Source organism: Triturus cristatus, chromosome 8 (assembly GCF_964204655.1).
Source record: "Triturus cristatus chromosome 8, aTriCri1.1, whole genome shotgun sequence".
Lineage (NCBI taxonomy): Eukaryota > Metazoa > Chordata > Amphibia > Caudata > Salamandridae > Triturus > Triturus cristatus.
In genome coordinates this window covers 546,166,274-546,185,010 of record NC_140591.1, presented here as the reverse complement: position 1 = coordinate 546,185,010, position 18,737 = coordinate 546,166,274, and positions in this window count along the sequence as shown.

The window sequence follows — 18,737 nt, the reverse complement described above, 5'->3', positions numbered from 1 at the left end:
AGCCAAGATTTTAAACTAGTATTCCAGAGATACCAAACGAGAAGCAGTGATCTCTTTTCATTTTGAAATTGCATATATTAAATGTAATAAGGCAGCTCCAATGCTATTCTAAGGGAGAGATAGGCCTTGCATTATTGAAAAATGAATTTAATAACTTTTCACTACCAGGACATGTAAAACTGAAAAACATATGTCCTACTTCTTAAAGCAACATCACAAAATTAAATGATGAACCCAGTGTTGAAGCATTTCAAACACTTAACCCCAGTCACATTGCTGGTTTTAATCCATCATTATTTTGCTTGCCATGTCATCCCTGTTTGGACCCAGCCATATGCAAATCAGTCTTAACCCTGCTCCCTATGAAAACAGTCCTGCCAGAACTGCCAGTCCAGGTCCCCCCTGGACTAAAAACAATCATCCTGTGACCGGTTTCATGGTATTACCCCTCATCAGCTAGGCTATCTTGAATCCAGTGGTGCAGCGAGCAAGGGACCTCTGTCTGGGCATACCGTCGGCCACTTAGGGCGCACATACCAACTTCACAAAATAATATGGTGGACAGAGTGTCAAAACCTTTCAAATACTTATCCCCACTCACAGATCTGGGTTTAATTAATTGTTATTCTGCTCATATCGTCACGTCAGCTTTGACCCAAGCATATGCAAATTAGTTCCTGACCCTGCTTTCCATGGGAATAGTCCAGCCCGAACTTCCAGGAAAGGTCCTCCTTGAAGTTGGAACAAGCATCCTGGGACCGGTTTCGTGGTATCAACTGTCATCGGCCATGGTAGCTCGAATCCAGTGGAGCAGCGAGCAAGGTAACCACCTCTGAGTATACCTGTAGCCACTTAGGGCACATATAGCAACGTCACTAAATTAAATATTTATTATTTAAGAAAAATGAGCTATATTGTGGAAGAAAGGGCGTGGGCTACATTTTTTATAATAAATATATGGTAAGGGAAAGTGTGAAGAGTTAGGTGAGGAACGATATTCTGTTGCTGTTCTCGGTAAATAATATTAAGGATACCATTCTATCATTAAATTTAACTAGAGTGTCAGGTCCAGATAATTGACCGGCCATTATAATTACCTCAAATGAGAGTTGGTGGATGTAGGAAAGAAGTATCTGTCTCTTATGGTTGCCCCTAACATTTTGGCTGATGTCACACTGTTTTTGGACTAGTCTGTCTGGGATCCTGCTATTCAGGACCACAGTCTATCTGCTTTCTCCCTTAAATTGATATGCATGTACTTTAGGTACACTCCAGATTGGATTCTGGGGTACCCTTATCAGTCCCTAGTATGGTACACTGTGTACCCAGGGCATAGGTACCCCAGAGGCCTCCCATGAGCTGAAGCATGTATTATGCCACCCCTGAGAGACCATCCGAATTGACACGAAAAGCCTGCTACAGCAGACTGTGTAAGCTGGTGCTTGCACCACTTACCTAAGATATAGGTTCACTATATCTATCTAAATTACTGCACTTAAATACCTATTGGTCACACCTATGGCAGGCCTTAACAATCCTGAAGGCAGGGTTCTGGGTTTTACGTGAGAGGGTGCCCCTGTATGAGCAGAGCCCCTCTGCAGCCTTCGGAGACCATTCTCCGGGGTTGTCTGTGATGTAGCCAGATATATATGTTTAAGTGAGTTATAACCTTGCAGTAAAGGCTAACTTTAAAACGGCTGCTTAGAAACATGTTGTGTTTGGTGTCAAACACCTTGGAATCATATCTCCACACCAGTAACTGATGTGGGAGGTATGATTCCACCCTTCCAAAGGGACATATGTGGGTTACCGGTCTACCCGGGTACCAGCTTTCTCGACCTGGGCTGCACTAAATGTACGCTGCCACCCACAGACACAAATCGGCTCTCCTCTGCTGAGCCAAGCTCGAGCAGAGGAAGACATGGCAATAGGCATCCTGTCACAGGGAGGTGTGACTACCTCCCAGACAGGGTTTAGTGTATTGGGGCTGTGTGGGTGCACTCTGAGAGTGCCAGAAAATCTGCACTGGGGGCACATTTGGTGTCCATGTGCATAGTCCAGCTCAAACCAGTTCTGGGAACCATTTGCTCCTTCTCTGGCGCGAAACTGGACAAAGGACGTGGGTGTAGCCACCCCTGTGTCCTGCCCCTCCCCTAGGAGGGTCCACAGATTCTTTCCAACCCCTTCCCATGAGTATAAAGTGGGTTACCTAACTACAGGACTTTAGATTTTACCTGAACAATATTCTGCTAAGAAGAAACCAAGTACTTCGACTGCCTGCACGACGCTGGATGACTGAAAAATCTCCCTTGGAGTAAAGGAGTTACTTCCCTGCAAAATCAGGCACCTAAATGCATCTGACCAGTTTGCTTCTCTTGAGCTCTTGAGGGCTCCGAAGATTTCAGCAACACAGGAGGTGGGTTCCTGAAGGTCCTTGAGGTCGATCTGCCCTCTCAGCGATTCTGAGACCAGTATCCCTCGAGGGGACCGTGCAACCCGAACACCTGTGTACCATGTACATTTGCAGTTGCATATGTTTAGTGATAATTCCCAAGCTTGTGCATTGGACTCCTTATAGTCCTGACCACAAACAGTATTTGCACTGAAGATTTTCAGCCTCCACTCCACGAGTCTCCTGTAGCTGGTACTTTGCAAACTTGCTTGAGGTCTCACTGCGATCCCTGGTCCATTGGCCTGTGGGTCATGGTGAGGGTCACCTTGTTTGTTCTTGGTCTTACCTGGTTGCTCCAGATGTGCACTGACCATTGCTTGGAGAGTTCCCTAGACCTTGCTGGTCCACACCATAACCTGTGTCCTCTGACCGCGTGGGTTGAATTTGACAAGACTTGTTGGTGCTCTAGCCATTCATTGACCCTTCAGCACTCAACATCCTTTGTGGGACAGCTCACCTCTGGACCCTGGTTGTCCTCGACATCTCCTGGTCCCCGTGGCCGCAGAGTCAAGCAACCCTTCTTCACTCCTGAAGCACTCGACATCGGTGAGCATTCGACTACCGAGCCCCTGGTCACCTGAAGTGACCCAGACTCTGTCCCCTCTGCTTTCAGGTTCTTCTCTCCTCAAATCCAGGTTTGGATTCCACTGAGAATTCTTTGCCCTCCTGGCAGCAGTACTTCTTTGCAACTCTCCATTGAAAACAACACAGGTTTCCATCACCATTTGACCCCTATGCACTCGGCTCCTCTGCGATAGGTAATACGGGTACTTCGGTACTCACTAGTGGGTTGGTCTTAGAACCTCCTATGTTCCAAAGGGTTTGCTTGAAGTCCTCTTATAAATGTCCTTAACTTGTAAATTTACAACTGCAACTTTCCCATAGAGTTGTATGAAGCACGCGTCTGTGTTTCCTCACTGCAACCGTCCTCCGTGGGCTCCCTGTGTCACTCCTCTAGGTGGTTCTTCAGGGTGCCAGCAATGCTACGTGCTCTTGGCCCTGTGTCTACTGAAGAAGTTGTTGTTATATCCTTATTTTAGTATATGGTTCGGTCTCCCCCTCGAGCCCGCTGTGTATATTGCTATTTACGAATGTTCTATTGATTCAGTATTGTTTGCTTTGTGCCCAAGTCTGGAATAGAGACTAGTAGAGAGTGTTATATTAATAAATACATAGTTTTATTTAAACACTGTGTGGTTCTCCTTTCATTTAATCATTTAGGAAGTGATATTCTGATAAAAGAAGCTGCTTTACATTCCTTCAAGATTAAGCCTGAAGGCTGCTCTCCATAGCTACCACTAGGATTGCTTTCAATAAGGTTGTCTTTGACCTCATATATCATAAGGGTCGTGTGGAATGGTAAAGGGTGCCCACTTTAATTAGTGGACAGCATATACCAGGTCACCTTCTCACAATCGACAAAATGTTATTATTCAGTGTTTCAAAGAATATTATTATCAGGTCAGTTCCCAGAAAATAAGAAAGCATAATTATGAGACCAATTCCTAACAAGGATGATGGAAAAAAAAATACAAGTTAAATACTTTAGTGATGTAGGTGAAAGATTGTTCTCCAAAATAATTTTGGGTAAAATGAAATAATGGGTAGAAACTAATAACATAATTCCCATACAGCTGGGAGTTTAGGAAGGGCATTCCACAATAGACCATTGCTTTAGCCTATGGATATTGGCTCAAAAGTTGGCTAAAAGGCGACTTGTTGTGTGGCTTTATGGGTTTTTGAGCAGCATTTGATCTGGTGGATCGGGGAACTTTATGTCAGATATTAATACATTTTGATGTTCCAACTAGTCTCCCATTGTTATGTTCCATATAGGTACCCCGACTTAGGCTCAGGTAATAACAGAACCTTTCACCTACATTTCCCATGCCACTACACTACATAACGATTCTTGGGACGGACCTTTTACCTAGTTATGGTACTGCTTACAGGCCATGGGGTTTTCCCTGAAAACTAGCCTCATTCATTATGCATGAGGATTCTTGGAATCACAGCAGGCCTATCATCTTCTGCATAATAACTATGTATAAGGGTAATTCCTTCTGTCATTCTAGTACGACATCATACAGCAAGGTAGATCCCCTGAGGGTACCACTTTGGGTATATAAACACTATATCTTTGCTGAGGTAGAGAGGAGAAGAAGGACTTCCATGCTGACACACTGACATGTGACGCTGAGGTTCCTACATGCAGACACTCCAGCTCATAGTGGCCTGATATCCCTGGCAGGGTTTCCATCTCGAGACCATGACGGGGTCCCACAATCTCTCACTCCAGGTAATGGGGTTGACTTTATCCTAGAGTGCTTCTTGGCTTTACACCTACATACATGCTAGGTGCACTTAGGTACATATAGTTAGGGGCGCATCATAGGAGTACATAGTATTAGCGACGTATTTTCATAACTGCCTGTATTCATTGTTTTAGCACTATGGTAGGAATCTACCATCTTTTTACCCTGTGGGTGCTTATAATCATTTATATCTCTTATCGTCTTATGGTTGTTTCAGCACACCTATTTTACCCTAAAATGTTAATGTTGTAGACTTGTAAAGCGCACAGCTACCCCAGCAACGGGGCATCCTGGCGCTGTAGACCGCTGGGGAACCCGTCCTGGCTATCCCTGTGAGATGGTCCCTTTCTGGGTATCTCCAAGGTGAAACCAGGCATCCCCGGCGTCTGTGGGGGGCCGTTGTAGAGATGAGGCAAGCTTAATGCCCAGAGTTGCCGAGTGTGTTTCTGGTTAGAGTAGGTACCGAGGCGAGAATTATCGAGTCCGTTTTGACCCTGGTCCACGATCTTGCCGCGTCGGGAATTGAACCCTGGTCCCTGGCCGATTCTCTGCTTACGGGTCTGCCGCCTCTAACTAGTGAGCCACACCTCTCCATGATACTGGCTCCATTAATACTTATTGAAAATGTCCCCACCTTTTATTCTGTGTATTTCTCTGAGACAAAGTGAGCACGAGTGACTGAGCAAAAAGTATTACAATGTTTCCACGATCCCTGATGGGACAGAGTTGTCATGTTCGATAGTTGCCAAGAACTATTCTCTCCTTGGTAAGAGGAGTTTACAGTGGCACTGTAAGCTAGCTGGTATTTAGGCAAACATACCCAGTGGGGGTGTCTGGAATCAGTCTGGATACCAATCCCACCGTGTATGTTATCTAAATGAGCAGATCATGTAGAGGTTTGTATATATATATATATTGACAAAGGCGGCTTGCCGTCGAAACGCGTCTTGGTCTTCGTAACGAAAATAAAATTCCTTCATGCTTAATTTCTCACGGAGTCTACGCCTGTTTTTGAACCTTGACAGCAGGACTGGTTGCATATATATATATATATATGTATATATTCTGCTCCAAAGGTTGTCCACCAGGTGAGCAGCACTCGATCAGCAGCTTTGTTTATGATAGGCATGGACGAGGATCCGCTTGTAGAAGCCGCTCCGTAGTGGAATTGCCTGACACGTTTCGATGCTCCATATGCTTCTCTTCAGAGGCTTTAACGGAGACGGTGTGTGCAAGCGCTGAACCTATATATATATATATATATTCACTGAAAAAAAAACAGGTTTCAGGGACGTTATAGTTAGCTAGACATTTCACTTGTACAAAACCAGAGAAATTCGGCCGTTATAGTTAGTGGAGCTAACTATAACTCGCGCTCCCACAATGCACTGCTGATGACATCACATATTACATCACTGATGACATGGTCAGTGACATCACTGATGACATATCACTGATGACATCTCAAATGACATCACTGATGACATCATCCAGTGAATGTGTGTTTCTGTAAAGTTTAAATATGTTTTATATATATATGCCAAGGTGTATTGAAGAATGAGTGGGTGTATAAGTATCTGAAAGGATGATTTAGTAGGAGCGTGACTGATTGTTGAAGTGACTGATCAAGCGAATCTTACTGAATGCATGGGTTAGTGAGAAAACTGTGTAACTGTCTGTATCAGTCTGTCAGATGGTCTATAAGCAGCTGCATGGTTTGGTGAGTAGCTACATGACTGTCTATATGGGTTATTGATTGGTTGTCTGAGTATCTGTATGGGTGCCTGAGTTTCTGTGTGAGTGGGTGGAGGGTGGGTGACTGTGCATAGATATGTGAGTGGGTGAATTACTGGGTGTATGGGTTCAAGAGTGCATCTGTGAAATGCTGTACGGGTGGGTGTGTGTATGGGTGTGTTGGTGAGTGAATGGATATCTCAGTGGTATATGTGTGAATAACTACATAAGTGAAAGGCAGTATATGTGAGTGTTGGAGTATATAAATGACTAAACGAGAGAGTGAGTGATTGTGAGTGTGGCTGTATGGATGAGTGTGTGCTTTTATCAGTAATTTTATAAGAGAGTAAGTACGTGTTAGTATTTGTATAAATAAGAGAGGTGGTCTGGGTAAGTGTGATTGATTCTTTGCATGACTGAGTAAGTCTATGGATGAGTGGTGGTGTGTGAGAGTATGTATAGATGTATGAGTGCATATGATAGTGCTGTATTGATGAGTGACTGCATGTATGAGTTACTGTATGGGTGAATGAGTGGATGTGTGTGTGTAGACCTAGGAATGACTGAGCGGGTATGTACTAACTGCTATTGGTCTGTCTATGGTTTCGATGTTGATAGTCTGTATTTTAGAGTGGGTATATAAAAGGTTTTATTAGGGGTGGGGAGGTACATCAGATTATAACATGGATGGAGTCATAAGTAATGTCATCAGTGATGTCATTTGAGATGTAATCAGTGATGTCACTGACCATGTCATGAATGATGCAATATGTGACATCATTAACAGTGCATTGAGGGGGCATGAGTTATAGTTAGCTCTACTAACTATAACGGCTGAATTTCTCTGGTTTTGTACGAGTGAAATGTCCAACTAACTATAACATTCCTGAAACCTGTGATGACAGAATGCAGAACAATGTCATATATTCACCCCAGTACAGAGATCTGGACCTAAATCCATCGTTTTTTTGCTCACCATGCCATTCCAGTTCGGATCCAGCCATATGCAAATCAGTCTTGACCCTGCACCCAATGGGAACAGCCCATCCTGAACTGCCAGGCCAGGCCCTCCCTGGACTGGAAACAAGCATCCTAGGACCGTTTTCAGGCTTTCAGCCCTCATCAGCCAGGATAGCTTGACTCCAGTGGCATGGAGAGCACAGGACCCAGGTCTGGGCATACCCGTCCCACTTGGGGTGACAAATGCAAAAAGAACAATTGATGGACAGAATGCAGAACAATGTCATTATATATATGTTAAAAAAAAAAGCAGGGAACTCTGGGTAGTTCTCAAGTTTAGGTGGAAAGCAGCTCCAGTATAGAGCACTATCAACACCAGCGACACTCTAAATTTGCTCACCTCAAATGTCTGCTTTTCTATCAAAGTCTTTAAGCCGAGGATTAGCACAGTGCCATCCATGCCGAGATGAAAAGAGACAAAGTCTTTTGTCATTTCTACAGCAAAGTCTTTAAGCATAGGATTAGCACAGTGCTATCCATGCTGAGCTGTAAAATCTCCAAAGCCTTTTACCACGCCAGGCACAGTATTACAGCTTTGGATTGGTAAAATAACATACAAGCCAACCTTAAATGAATAAAAGCAACCCCTGACACATGTTTTGCTCGAATTAGAGCTCTTCAGAGAGGTATAGCTTTGTCCAGACACAAGCGAGCACCCAGTATAAGTCAAAACAAAACCGTTTTAGTCTTAGAGTGACCCATAAATTATCAAAAACAAGAAGCAGAGAACTCTGGGTAGTTATCAAGTTTAGGTGGAAAGCAGCTCTAGTATAGTGCACTCTCAACACCAGCGACACTCTAAATTTGCTCATCTCAAATGTCTGCTTTTCTAGCAAAGTCTTTAAGCCTAGGATTAGCACAGTGCCATAGGTGCCGAGATAAAAAGGGACAAAGTATTTTACCATTTCTTCAGCAAAGTCTTTAAGCATAGGATTAGCACAGTGCTATCCAGGCCCAGCTATAACATGACCAAGGCCTTTATCCAGTCCAGGCATAGTATTACAGCTTTGGATTGGTAAAATATCATCCAAGCCAAAGATCACCGGGACATTATATTTAGGAAATAGATTTTTTTATAAAAACTTTAAAAGTTCACTGAAAAAACCTATGGTTGTAGGGATAGTATAGTTAGGCTCAGATTTGACTAAAAAACTGTGAAATTCAGCGGTTATAGTTACCTGAGCTAACTATAACTTACGCCTCCGCAATGCACTGCTCATGAGCTCATATATTACATCACTCATGACATCGTCAGTGACATCACTGATGACATCGCAAATGACAAGCCTCTCATCACTCTGTCTCATGTTACTCTTCCATTGCAATATCATTAAATCAAAATTACTTCAATTGTAATGAACCATTTAGAGGTTTGCTGTGCTTTTTTTTGAATAGTTATTACAGTATGCTTCTGGTAGTTATACTGCACATAATAATGGTTGACCTTCTGTCTCTGCTGCGCAGTTGTAATGTTTTGTAATAGATGGAGGGCAGCTATCCCCAATGCAGCTAGTTAAATGGCACCAATGTATACAGGCATGAGGGACCACTGCACTCCAATTGTGAATGCATTTTAGAACACAACTAGGGGAATCAGGGTAATTTTATGTGCATAAATGAAGGCCTATTACAACCTTACTACATCATCTGAGAGCCCTGCAAACTTTGCGCTATTGCTCTTCAATTTACTACACAAACTATGATTTGCTTATTTCTGCAGCCTATTCCTCTCTCTACAGAACTAAATTAGCAGTTCTTGTCAAGACAACTACAAGGGAGAAAACAAACAACACAACACAAAAGCAGAGCTTGATAATGAAATCGAGCATGCACCTGAGACCACCAATAATAGGTAACCAGCAGATTAGTAAAAGCTGTTAGAAACAGCATGAAACAACATCATTTGATTGGGAAAGTAGATTCTAAAAGTCCAACTATCTATAGTTCCCAAAATATGGCTCAGTTAATTTCTACCTCAAACTACACATTGCATTATTATTCTATATGAGATATTGTATAAACAAAGGAAATTGTAGGATTTATTCAAAGTTAATTGATGAATACTTGTTGGCAATGCCAGACAAAACTAAGACACCTAAACCCTTTTAGCATCTACTATGAGCATCATGTGCAAACATTTTCAAGCACCATGAATCACATTGCTCAAGTAAAGGACATACTTTTAAGCATGTCCACAAGTGCTGGAGGCATAATATCTTTTAAAGACAACCAAGAGATGCTACTGACATTATTGATCACTTTTCAGAAACATGGGTTCTCGTGAGGAAAAACAGTAAGAAGAACCTATACCAGTGTGGTCTGCCAAGTGATTTATTTAAAGAGACTTTGACTGGTGCCTCTGGCTGATCAATGAGTCTCAAAATTTGCTCAGCTGAGCAAGAGGACCCTGAGTCTATTGTGAAATATTGTACCTGAATTAATCACCCCCAGCGGCAATCTCTGTAGGAAAACTGAGCATTAAAAATGAGCCAAAATTGCTAAAACTCCAGTACCCTTGATCATGTCCTTGCACACTTCAGGGGGCTTTGAATCAGTCTTTTCACTGAAAACTGTTAGAGACTTCAAGATGAGACTGGTTTCCCAAGTTATCGATACTTTGTTTATTTAGATCTCTTCTGAAATCTGTGATGAAATGGAGTTATTTCTGAAAACTAAACTTTTTAATCGCACAAACGTTTTCAAATAACTGTTTTCAATGTATATTATTTTGCCACCCTTCTGCTTTACCTATATTGCCATCTATATACTGTTTCATTAACATTGACGTAAGTGTTTTTCATACAATTTTTTGTATGTATTTAGTTTAAACTAATTTAATAGGAGCATTACCTCATCCCAGTGCCACCCCTCTCACTTCCCCTTCTCTTCCCTTGCTCTAAATTTCCTCTTGATATGTATTTTACTTCTCTGCATTTTTCACATGAAACCTGTTTTTTACCACTTTACTATATTCTCTTCAATGTGGGGTGTATCATTGTTTTTGCCGTGACCCGCATCGCACATATATACAGTATACACCTTCATACATTCATATGTAAATGCAAACATATGTACAGAACTTATAACACTTATAACACAGGTCCGATCGCTGAAGCAACATGTAGATGCAAAAAGAAAAGAGGATGCAATGCACACTAGTTACATGTGTACATTTAATTATGTTTATGTTGATTTTGCTTGTATTGCATAAACTGCAGAATTTAATTATTTCTAGGGACTGATGCATTACGGTGCAATTCATTAGAATGGTAGAATACAACGTTAGGTTGATTTTAAGTACAATAGTCTGTTTGGTTGGGAGAGTTTGGAGGTCTGCATTATTTTCTACCTGATTTGTGTCCTGGGCAATCCGTAAACCAAATGTTTCGAAACCCCTCCCAGGTTAAAAGGAGCTAGGCCTCGCCACCTTGACCTTGGCCTGGGCTAACTACCAATGAAACAAAGATTGATAATTTAATCGTACTACTGAATTAACTTCTTCTGCCCCCAGAGGCTGATGAGCCGCTAGCATGTTTCTCCTCATATATAGTTTCTATGTTTTGGTATTCCACTGTCAAGGAACCTGGAATTTTGACTTTGGATTTCGGCCAGGAAACTGACCTCAGTAATTCAAATAATTCTATGCAATCTATCAGGGGTCCATTGCTTACTAACTGCAGTTGACAATATAGAGAGATTGAAATAAAAAAGCGTTGTTATATCTTAGTCTTGATCCCACCTCATGCCTCTTCCATCCGTCACCAGACACATCCTCCCTCTTGATCGCATTCTTGCAAGTTGTTTTTCTACCTTTGTCACTGTTTTGCCATCTTTCTCATTTTTTCCATGCTTTTCTCTTTCTGATTCTAAATCAAAGTCTTTTGAGGAAAACATATTGCCAGTTTTCAAAGTGGAGTCCCGGCGACCCACCTGCAATCACCGGCTCAAATTAAGCACTGCTCTTGTTGAATCAAGTACATAGTCAAAAACATTAAAACAAGTCTCCCTCGGATTTCAGCAGAAGAGACCAACACTGGCTTTTACTTTTTAAATTCTCTGAGTCAACAAGCTCTGTAATAAAGCTCTGGGTTGGCAATAACAAAAATTGGCTACTCAGGTAAGGCTGTTGGAACACAATGTGAATCACACTGAGCTAATTAAATCACTTCAAACTGAACTAGAGGCAATACAATCTTTAAAGTCAGTGCAACATTTGCATAGAGATCTATCTCTAGGAATTCCGAACAAACCCAATTTAAGACTACATTAAAGGTTTGGTAATCTGAAAAAAGGGCAATTTGTGTACCTGCTCAAATATGTCACCTTTTATTTGGAGTGCCAATGTTATATTATGTGCCTCCCGTGATTCTGTGACCATTGGGATAAGAAGATATGGGGTAGGGCCATGATGAATGATATTAGAACAGAGATAGTATTGCTGAGATTGTCACCCTTTTCGTAGATGCGTGATTGTGTTATGTTATGGTATGTAATGCGTATGTTATGTTTTGTATATTTGTATAGTGCATGACTCCCCCAGGATGGTATCATGCCAGTGAGAAACAGGGATTGTGCTGGCAGTATCTGGGCTATGTCTAGGTGAAAAGCCAGTTCTTTACGTTCTTGTGGAAATCAGGTACTGGGGAGGTGGCTGTAGTGTGTAGAGACAGGTCGTACCAGGCTTCCGGAGTGAGGTAGGAGAAGGCACATCCAGTGACTTTGGACATGCAGGACATGATGGTGGTGCAAGTGCTTTGCATTTTGCGAGTAAGGGAAAGGATGACCTGAGTGTCTTGGGCACATGAGATTAAATGGATTTTGTGGGATTGAACCATGTTTGCAAGTGAGGTCATGTAGGAGTTGAGGGATGATCCTTAGGGTACGCAGCAGATAAGATGGGCTTCGACCAGGCTGTAGGGGGCCAGGCTGACTGACAAGGTGCAGACACTGAGGTTAGAGCAGATATAGCCGAGCGCAGGTCCTGGTATCCTGGCATTTCTGAGATGAATGAGGATAGGATGTCAAAGATGGTTAGGTAATGGTGCTCCAAAATGCATGAACCACATGGCTGTTGCAGTTTCCTGTGTGGTAATGATGGGCTAGGTTGTCATGGTAGGTTTCCGTGGGCTGATATCAATGGCCAGGAGGGTTGCAAGAATGGATGTGTTCAGCAGGGGTTTGAAGTTGTTGTAGAAATTGCTGATCTTGCTGCTGAAAAACAAGGAGAGCTGGGTTCAGAAGTCATTAGGGGGGATGTGGTCCGAGTAATTACCAGTGGCTAAGAATAATTGAGCATTCCATTTATCATTTTAGTTTATATCAGTGTGTTGCCGTAAGTGAGAAGGGTATGCCCAGATGTGGATACTGTGCAGACTGTGCCACTAGAACCAAGCTATACCTGGCTGAGGAGCCCTAATAAGAGAGACACAGGTCAGGAAGGACCTGGCTTGGCATTTTGGGCTGGACTCTTCCCGCTGGGATAGGTTCATCACTGACTTGGATATAACTGGGTCCAAAATGAGATGACATGTTGTTCAAACAAATGTTAAATTGAGATGCGACCAGAGTAATTACCAGTGGCTGAGATTAATTAAATAATTTTATCTATCACTTTTTGTATACTTCAGTGTGCCTTCCAAAATACTGGCTGCTGTTCATTTCATGCTCACTAGTGTACATGCTGTCTGCGATGCCATCCGCTGCTCCACTGATGTGAATTCTACCTTTCTAGAAAGCACACATGACAGCTACATCTTCAGGCAGTCACCTCTTGCATTTTCCTTGGTTGCTAGGGATTTTGTTCACATGTGGATCATTGCTAACTAGAAGCACCTTGCACTGGGACAAAATGTGTTTCTGGGGGTGCCATCTATAACTTAACTTAACTATAACACACATTGCCTTCACATCTACTGCATGCTTGTAGACATGATGTATTAAATGTAGAATACAGTCCCCTTTCTAAATTCCTCACATAACTTTGCAGCAGGTGATGCTGGGTATGCTGCCTCTCCCCACCTCCACACATCATACAGATGTCTAACCACAATACCTCAACAGAGGTACAGTAATGCACACTGTAGCATCTTCATCAGCCCTGGAGCAGCAAATGAAAAATGCCACATGGGAGCTTCTTCAACAGATACTCACACACTGCACATTATCTCATGGTCAACATTAACCACACCTTAGAACCTCTCCGCATATAATGTAGTTCCTCTTCAGAATCTTCCCAGAACCACAAGTGACTCATAGCGTAAAACATCAATATGCTACTTCTCCCCCTTTGTTAAATTAAAAGTGGCAGGCATCACTAAAATTACATGTCCTCAATTAGTTGACGAGGTGCTCGCACTTATCTGCTGGATAGAGTGATCGGAGGTGATCGAGATTCACCCTGATTGGGCAATGGTGACATAGACTCAGGTGCTTGAGCCACACTTGCGGGCATGGTCGCTTCACGTATGGTTTCAGGACGCGACAAGTGTCACAGTATGTGTTTAAAATGTGATGTTTCTCAAGTGATGGAATGTCCAGGTAGGCGTGCTGTCACCATATGTCCCTTGCACGCCATAACCTGTAACAGATCTGCAGCAAAACGACTGTCCCTTTTCCATCTCCGTCTCTGCTTAACCAGTACCCAGTCTCCTTTGTCAACGTCTGTCTCTTGGGCATGATAATTTCGATCTGCATATGCTTTCATTTTTCGTATTCGAGTCACGTCAGTGTCTCAAACCTTGATATAATTCACTGATCAATCCAGGGTTCATTGAGGTAGTTTTCATCCCATGGCTCTCTCAAATAGCAAGGATGCTGGATCCCTAGTTGTGGATTGAGGGGTTTATCAATAGGCTTGAAGGGCCTGGCACAGGGTTTGGTTTAGATCAATCCCCTACATTGGCACTCCTTGAATGACCCTCTTGAGGGTGCCCATGAATGGTACAAGTATACCATTGGCCTGGGGATGGTGGGGTGTACTTTTTTGTTGTTTGATATTGAGCCCGAAAATAAATTCTTTGAACTCATTTCTGTTAGAGGGCAGGTTGTTATCAGATCTGTCATCAAGTCGTTTTTATGACTTTGTCATGGGTTGTCAAAGATATGTCTTCCACAAAAGGAAAACATGAATACTCATACATGACTACCATAGGATGATGTCCATTTCGTGAAGGCCTAAAAAGGACAACTGCAACCCTCTCCCAAGCATGGGCAGGAAGGTCAGCTATTGTTACTGGGTGCTGTGTCACCTTGGGGGACAAACAATTCCAAATATGGCACGTCTTCAGTTCCTTCTCAACTCTTTCATCTAGCTGAGGGAACTAAACTCAATCTCTGTAGGCTCTGGCCATAATATCATGGTGTCCTTCATGGGTCAGTTCAATGGCCTAATGTCTTCCGGTTATGACGATTCTTGAGCCTCACAGTATCATGCCTTCTTGGGTGACTGCTGACTCATATTGTACATTTTTGTTCTTTTGGAATACAAAATCATCAGCATGAGGCTGGGAAGTTCTTCTTCAAGATCGCATGGTAATAAGTTGTTTGATTATGGTCATGTCTTTGTCTGCATTTGTAGCAGCAATGATTTGTTCTACAGACAGTGCTGCTGATGTGCTGGATCTCACAATAAAGTTGAGATAGGCTTCAAATGTCTTGGATGTTGAACTGTGATGATGTAGCAGCACTTGTGAAAATTAATCTGCTGGGTTTTGTTCCATCCCTGGTATGTGTGTGATCTCATAGTCATACCCTTGCAGCCTCAACTCCACTCTGCCGGCGGAGTGCTGAGTTCAGCAAAAGTCCACCATCAGCTGTGTGGAAGAGTTTACCAGCTCCCAGTGCCCACCCCTATTTTCTATCATGTCGGCATTTCCTACTATCCTTTTAGCAGCATGTGTCACTGTTACTGAGCAATGGTTTTGTGTGGGAAGTGGCTGCTTTAAAGGCACACTTGTTTATTTTCCATGTCGGCATTGTGCAAAAAGTCATGGATAAAAAGCAAGCAACAAAGAGAAAGCCTACATCTGAATCAGGCTCAGATGTGGACCACACACACATATGTGGGCAATACAGCTAATAAATACTTCTGAATTAAGAGCAGTGCATTGGCATTGGCTTTTATTCTCAGATGACGCCTAAAATATGTTCAGCCATGTCATTGGCTGTTACAAGAGCCGGAAGTATTATTAGTATGGCATATGTCGTCCTGTGAAAGATCAATGAGGGGCAATGAGTGAGTGGCTCAATTTACCGAAGGGTATTGTTAGTAGTGGACACATGGTTGTCTTATGTATACCCCACATATTGTACCACAGCTGAGTGGTCCATATCAGACCACTGCAATAAGTCCAGTACCACGTCCACCCTAAACTGGATAGGAGGGTGCAGGAGATGGTACATAACTGTGTAATTTATTTTCTGTGCTCACCACAGCATAGTAAGGATACTAAATAAAGGCGGGACAATAATTATTAAGAAATACATCCATTTTATTGTTTAAGTAAGAAGCTGCTGAGAGGGAACTCTGTTGGACAACATTGCATTGCAGTTGTCACTCAGGGTCATGTTGGGGTGATAAATGAAAAGTCTGGTGAGGCATAGCTTGCACAATAAAGTTTCCTGAAAGAGCTGTGGGCAGCACCATGTGCCGCTCTCACTGCTCTGGCAAGAGATGCTCCCACCTGCTGCTTGCTTGTAGCGAGCATCACATATCTTGAGTCATTTTTGGGAGCAAGGGCTTGCACTAATCCTGTTTCATTCAAACTGTGAAGCAGGGTTTGGTTCCAGGGGGGAGGGTTGGGTGAGTGCAGTGAACCCTGCATTCAAGAGCAGCAAGAGAAGACAACAGTGTGTGAAGATCCCAAACTTGCAGGCACCCATATGTTCAAGTGTTGATGTGTCTGTTTTAGCAGTAGTAGGACTAAGGAATAGCCGCTCTTTTTGCATTGCAGAATAAGGTCCCTCTTCTCAGTCGGTGGCCAAAGCTTGGCACGGCGAGAGCATCTACATGATAGCAAGTTAAGAATGCAGTTAGCCCTGCTTTGAGAACACACTGGAATTTAGGAGCAAATACAGCATATCTGACTGCACTTGAGTCGATTCACTGTGAAGAAGCTTAATTGTAACATGTTGTGGCTGAATGCAAAATAAATGAAAATCTGTACTCCTGCAAAAAATGGAATTCATTTTAAACCAGTGGCATGCATTTTGCATTTTATGGAGCATTTCTGTAAACCTTATACTATTTCAATGCCTGCTTCTATGAACAGGTATGTGTGGGCGGAACTCTGCAATTCTGGGGATGTTTTTAATCCATGGTGTGGGGCCTGTGGAGCGTTTGAGGATGTTATGTTTTAAGAGTGCTACTAACTCTTTGTCCACAGCTACATGAAGATGAAAAGCAACTCTACAGTGTCACTGAGAAACAGGAAGAATGTCTTCATTGATATGAAGCTGTACTTTCATTTTCTTGAGTTTTCCCAGGCTATGGGACAATGACGGGTACCGGCTTGTGATTTTAGACTGAGCACAGAGGTTGTCATTGAGGGATATTAACCACATGTCAGTGGCAGTGGCAAACCTGAGCAAACAGGCACTCAATAAAGTCCTTTGTAAAGCATGAAGGGTGGCTTGCATCAAAGTTGTTTTGTGTCGCATTGTCACTGTGAATTACCCTTGGCTTTGCAATGGCTCAGAAGCACCCCAGGTATGCACCTTTGTGCGGGACGGTGTGAGGCAAGGCACAGGGGATGTTAATGTTTTTCACTGGCATTATGTTAATAGATACACTAGTATCTTTATCATTTAAAACTTTCTGATATATGTGGTTTGGTCATATTGCGTATATTTGTCCCAGATAATAGGGGGATAGTCTGCTTCCAGTTATCAGTAACATGGTGGTTCCGTTCTGGTTTGGTTGTTTTATATGATGTTAAAAGATGCACCACCATCTTTGATCAAAGTTATAGGGTGATCATTCTCTTTCAATGAGATTTTAGGACAATTTCTAAATTAAATTTGTGACTTTATTTGGTAAGCTCTCTTTGAATTGTGACTTTCCTTACATGCAACTAAACCCACATGTGCACGCTGTTCTTTGGTAGATATAATCAGTTTGCACCCATCTTCTTCACTGCTTCTTGATAGTGGCATCAAATCACCATTGTCAGTAATCTTGGTGACGATTGATCTTGCCTGGTTTCTACTTGCTGTAGCTGAGGGTGCCTTTGGTTTTAGGGGCATAGCGAGAACGCTTCCTGAATGTTCTCACGTCCATCTTTTTTTTCCGTCATAATGCACTTCATTTTTCCGTAGCTCGGCACACAGTTATGAAATGGCCTTCTTTTCACACAGCCTTTGCTGACTTGTTCTATGGCTTGCCATTTATTTCATGGGGAAAAAAAAATTCACATCAGAAGCCTAGCTTTGATTTTTTCAAAGATCTCAACATACGTGCTTGCTTTTCACAGTCAAGGTCGATTCATTGTCGGCTGTTCCTGCTTCCATTTCATCAGCTTGTCGGTCTGCTCATTCTTCTGCTCTCACTGCCATTAGTATTTTCTCAAAGCTGTGTGTTTCTCTCAGCATGCACCTTCTAAATGAATGCCGCTGAGATGCATGTATTCTTAGTTGGTGAAATCACTGAATTTGCAATGTTCAATGAGTGTATCAAGTCTTTTAGCAAACTCTTCCACTGTTTCACTAACCTGTTGTTGCACCTGGTTGAAAATTTACCTTTCATAGTTGACATTCAGCATTGGGTTGAACTTGGCCTCCAATGCTTCCTTTACCTTCTGGTATGGTTTTGCATCAATCTGAGAAATTTCATTTAGCACTTCCTTCCCTCCATTGTCTTCAAGGTTTTTCAAGTATTTGATGATTTTCTTTTCATCTTCTTCTAGTGCATTTATGAAGTCATGAAAGTTTCAATTGATGCAACCCACGTGGCACCAATGCTCTGCTTCTTAGAAGTATTGAAAGTCAGTGTTGCTTTCAGGAACACGGCTACATTGCATTTTGCACTCTCTGCTTTGCATCAATTTGAGGTACACATGCATGCACAAGCAGTTTGCCGTACCATAGCAAACTCTCAGGGAGAGCAGCCTTGATTTCTTCAAGGCTCAGATCCCCTACTCGTCGCCAGATGTAATGCCTTTCCCTGCCCTGGAGCATGCTAATGAAATATGCCACACAGGAGCTGCAGTCAACCTCTTCTT